The sequence below is a fragment of the Saccostrea cucullata genome, unplaced genomic scaffold (assembly GCF_032062105.1).
Source record: "Saccostrea cucullata isolate Sc308-1 unplaced genomic scaffold, CSIRO_AGI_Scuc_v1 ctg769, whole genome shotgun sequence".
Classification (NCBI taxonomy): Eukaryota; Metazoa; Mollusca; class Bivalvia; order Ostreida; family Ostreidae; genus Saccostrea; species Saccostrea cuccullata.
Window position 1 is genome coordinate 20824 of NW_026935864.1, and position 5627 is coordinate 26450.

A 5627-nucleotide genomic window follows, 5' to 3' on the forward strand; every position below is an offset into this window, starting at 1 on the left:
TCTCCTAGATTTCCTGAAAGATTAAAACATTCAAGGGCGTGTGGGAGGCAATGATCTTATTTCCGCTAGATAACAAAAAATGTTAATTACCGTATTTTTAATTTCTTTTCTGTCTTTCTGACTTTTTGTGATTTTATTTGGACCGATCTCTGTTCGTTATTTTCGCCTTTTACATTAGAATTATTTTATATGAATAACAAATTTTTGAAAACATCAGCAAAAATACCAAACAAATAAAACTAGTATATGTAAAGCTATGAATAAAAATGCATCAGAAATCCAAATTATAAGAAGCAAATAAATTAAAAATATTTATTTATCATAAAGGTTCATTTCCAAATCGGTGCAAGACTATATCTTGATGAGATTATTATTATATGGGTGTCTGCATGACATGTTCTAAGACAATTTGAAAAGTTTGGGTGCTACATGTAAATGAGAGGTTTCAAAACTGAAGCCCAAAAAACCTTTATATATAAGTAGTAAAAGATGTTAGTCTTTTGTATAAAATGATCAAATGGAATACGTTATATCGCGATTACCTCGCAGTTATCTAAGTTACTATCGCTCTTTTGCGGGGGAGTCGAGAAAGCTCAAATCTCACGAGATTACCGGGGCACTTGGCATTGTTTACAGTAGTGATAATCGAATGATTTGAACAATTTTATGCCGAAAGTACAATGTATTGCCAAGATTTGAATTTCAAATAGTAGATTCTCGAATAAGGAAAGTTTAGATTATTTTATCAGCTTTGAAATGCCACGATTTTCAATAAAATTTAATGAGAAGAGCCCGCTTAATTAAAATATCGTAAAAAATGTAACATTTAAGGATTTGCTCCTCTCAAAAGGCTGGTTCAGCGATTGTTAAGGAAGGTATTCCACCAGGATTTTTTACTTATCTGTCCTTATAAATTCTACAATGATCGGTCTTGCATTGTATTCAATAGCACATTTGTCCCCAGCCAACAGACGTTCCTGCCTCCATCGCGAAAGAGTTCCACTAAGTCAAGTAATCGCGATATCAAGTATTAGTTAAACTGAATATGTTGTCTTTATTTCCCAGATCCTACTCATTAACAATTACTATATGAACTAATAAGCTGGCAGCTACCAGGGATGGGGCCCTGGCTAAGCTCCATTACAATACATTTTATATTTGTATATCTTAAAAGCTTTAAATGACAACAGTAAGTTATACATGACAGTGGTCTATCAAAATAAATGTTTCCATTTTCATCAAAACTAAAAAAAAATCACTGACTTTAATCCAGAAATCTCGTACATTTGCACGATAAAAAATTAGATGCTTTGAGTTTTCTACATCTTCACTACATATTTTACATGTTTTACATGAGTAATTAGAGTTTTTATTTATCTTACTTACAAAATAATTGTTGGACAGTATATTATTTAAAAGCTTATAGTTGAATTCCGCAACATAAAAACTAGACTTACGTATTTTCAAGGCAGTCAATTAGTAAAATTCCGTCTTTTTCTAAGGAAATTCACCAAAAAAGCCATTTCTAAAACAAAATAATACTATTCAGATGAGTAAAACACTAAAAGTTGTGAACATATAAGACAGGTTCCATATGCATTAGGGATGTCAAAATTGTCAACAATTGATATTTGAATATTCGAAAGGAGTATTTTAATATATTCGAATATTTCATAAAATAAATACATTTTGCATTATAATATATATACACATGTATTTTCACTAGTCTGTCAGCCAGTATATATGTCTTATGTCATTATTTTGGAATAAAATTTCACGAAGAGTTTGTGAATACAAAGTAATTATATATTTTTTTTTAATTTTACAGAATATCTGCAGAGTTTACATCCGAAATGTAAAGAAAATTTTGAAATTCAAAAGATTTTTTAATATGTTCTAAATAAATTGATCGTCTCACCAAAGTCTACACAAACCTAATTACTCCTACAAATTTAAGCCACGCTGAACAATTTTCTACTTAAGAAAAATTAAAATCAATTAATTTAAGATCATTGATTTCCTTATAATTATTTTTAATAAATATAATGTAAATATAAACAAGGGATCCAAGCGTTTTCTGTAGAACTGTGTCCTTAAAATAATATATACAAACTGATTGTAAGTACTTGGCACTGTTTTACCACGAGTTAAATGATTAAAGAATAATTTATTGTAATAGTTACACTTTTTACACTTTAAAAGTAATCCAACAGGGGTGTCATTTGATTTTTTTTAATCAAACATTACTCCTAGTCAAAGGTACGGAATTCATTCAATTTTTAATAAAACTTGCCAGATTTTTCAATCTATTATAAATGCTTGTATACTTAAAAAAACGAATATTGGAATCACATATTCATATTCGAATATCAACTCATCGAATGAATATTCGAATAGTCGAATATTCGTTGAAATCCCTAATATGTATCAATATTAGGAGCAATTATTAGGCACAGTACAAGAAAGAGAGAGAGAGAAAGAGAGAGAGATGAACAGGAAGACAAAATCGTCAAGTACTATACAACTACCCCCTTTATCCTTGACTTGAAATATCTTTTAACTGACATGTCGTATTTCTCCTACATAAACGTGAGCTTTAACCATACTATAGGGAAATGCATGGGTACACATTTCCTACCGTGCGTGCAAGTTCTCTTCTTTTATCCTATTTCCGATACTTACAGTCAATGTTAATGAAACACTATTGTATCTATCATCGACTGTAGTTACCAGTCATGTGAAGTACCCTCACTGTAAGCTTTGTACTTATCGCGTAGGAAAATCAATGAAAACAATGTATGTTTAAGATATGGTTTTTTATATTTGTTAATTTCTTAAAATGCATTCAGATATATTTGCTGAAATTGTTTTGATGTGGTACTGTAATTTAGTAGGATTGCATAATATATTATGTTGATAAACAGTTACTGTTTTTTCTTCATAAAAAATATCTAAAATTCCGCTAATTTTCAAATAATTAGCAATTGTACATACGAGGGAATTAAGGAACGCGCTCTCCTAAAAGGGTTTTTATTTACATCTAATCTCCGTGATTGCCTACTTTTTTTTATAGGATATACATGTGTTAACACTTCAACTCATGCTTAACCTATTTTTGAGAAGATGTTTTCTATGTTACGATAACACAGAATCATATCAATTACATGTATAATGAATTCTATTTTTTATTATTGCTCTCAAAAACTACGAATATATAATTTTTTCTATTTTTTAAATCAGATATAAACATCTTTTAAGAGACTTAAGATCAAGTAAGTTATAATATCACCTAAAGAATGGTTTAATTTGAAATATATCTCTCTCTCTTTGTATTAAAAAAATCAAATCTAAAAAATTCAAAGTATATGTTCAAGGTTGTATTTGAAAAGTAGGTCAAACTCCAAGATCAAGGTCAAAATTTGGTGGTATCCAAAGAAAGGTCTTGTTTCAAGGGAAACACATGTGAAAAATGAAAGTCATAGATCCACTTAATCAAAAGTTACGGGCAAGGTTAATATTTTTGCGGACAAACAGACAGACAGAGAGATAGACAAACTGACGCACACGACAAAACTATATGTCCCCGATACTTCGTTTACGGGAGTATAAAACGTGAGTCTAAGGATAGAAATAAAAGATTTTATAGAAGCTGAATTTAAAAACCTGAAAAGAACAAAGTCATACTTATTTGCTTGTGAGGATATAAGAGTATAACACAGTGAGAGTGATATTCTGATCATTAGTGTACGGACTTCTAGACAGATAAACGTTATATCTAATTCTACATTTAAAAGTGGTAAAGTTATCATGTTATATTCATCGGAAAGTGAACAAAAATTCTTCGTACAAATACATTAGTTGACAAATATGAAAGTAAAAAAAATGAATTATGAATATAAAAATAAAAAATCATTCAAATTATTTCCTTTTAAAAAATGACTTGCAGCCAGGCGAAATAACACCGCTATCTTTTTGCAGTTCAATAACATTCTAATTTCTAAAAACAATCCGTTGACCGCTTGACGCAGTGGTAAGAACATCTGCTCTAGAAACTCGGATAAATGCGTTTATCCTTACTTCTCAGGTTTGGGTCCCACCATGGAGACCAGCCTTTCGGATGAGACCTTATAAACCGAAGCCCCGTGGCGCAGTAAGTGCTGGTACGAAAACAAAATCCCTCACCGCATTTCTATTTATTTTCTCTGTGATACCTCTTCGATAGTTAGGTCCCTCACTGCATTTCTCTATGTTTTCTCTGTGATAACTCTTAGAGAGTTAGGTGAATTGATTTCTTGATGATTTTACCGGAATATACTTTTGCCAAGCGAAAGGTTAGATGCAAAGACGGCCTAATAAAGCATGTAAATCTGTGTCTGGCGTTGACCAGTGGGCGGGACTATTGAAATTGACATAGGAGGCCTCGTGTAATTTAAATCTATTTGAAAACATTTTAAAACTAACTTTATACTTTTATTTCACAATGAAATGAAAATATAAGAAAGCACCGTCTTTGTTTATTGGGAATACCAGGGACTATATATAAGCCAATTAGTCATAATTTATCCAGCTTTTCCAACTATCGTTTATGTCCTAGCATACCCAACAAACTTGACAGTGATTCCTTCAACATTGTTATAACCTTGTAACCACATATCGACCTTTACTAATGTCCGTATACATGCACTCAATATGAAAAATATATTTTTAAATTGGAAATGTTAGGAATACGAGCTGGGTTTTTTTATATGCTTTTTATACACTTGAATTCAGGAAACATTAAAATTCAATATCAATATATACAAAAATCTATTAATGTCATCAATGCTTTACTTAGGATTTTTTGAATAGCAGAAGTTGGCAGTTTTTACGTCATTGAGCTATTTTAGGTTCAATTGTATCTTGATTGAGTTGGTGTGAGACCAATACACATTGAATATGTACTTAACACTTAATATCGTGTCAATTATTAATTTTGAGTTTCAGGTTAAAACATTATTATTTGCACAACACTAGTACATGTAGGTTATGTCCTCATTAACTGTTAATGAAATATAAAAATTTTTTTTACGAAATATGGTTTCAAACATCCTACTATAAATCATGCATGTTTAAATGTACCAGTAGTTGAATGTTCGGTGGTTTATAGTTTTGCCCTGTCACGCCGTTTATCATTTTTGTCTGAAGGCAAAACATTAAGCAAACTCATAACTTTTGAATGATAGAGGTTATCCATGTAGCTTTGATATTTTCATTTATTATGCAAACATATTTAATTTTGAACTCTTTGACCTTGAGCTTTGTTTTTGAATCACTTTTGCAAACATTTTATCACACTTTAACCTTCAGTTGGTAACAATAAATTTTAAATGGTTGGACTGGGAGACTCCTCACTCAACCTGTGTATTTTTTTCAAATACGTCCTTCGAATTCCTTTGGGTAATAACGTTTTATTAATTGAGTAAGGTCAGCTGAAAATGACTGTAATCTTTGCCATGTTTACTTTTAAATGGCTGAACCCATGTTTTTCAAATATGTTTTCCTGAAGTATAATACCTTGCACATCATTAATTTTGAACCTTGGTCTTGTAATGAGACCCATTTGTATTTTTTAAAAATCAACATTGGCC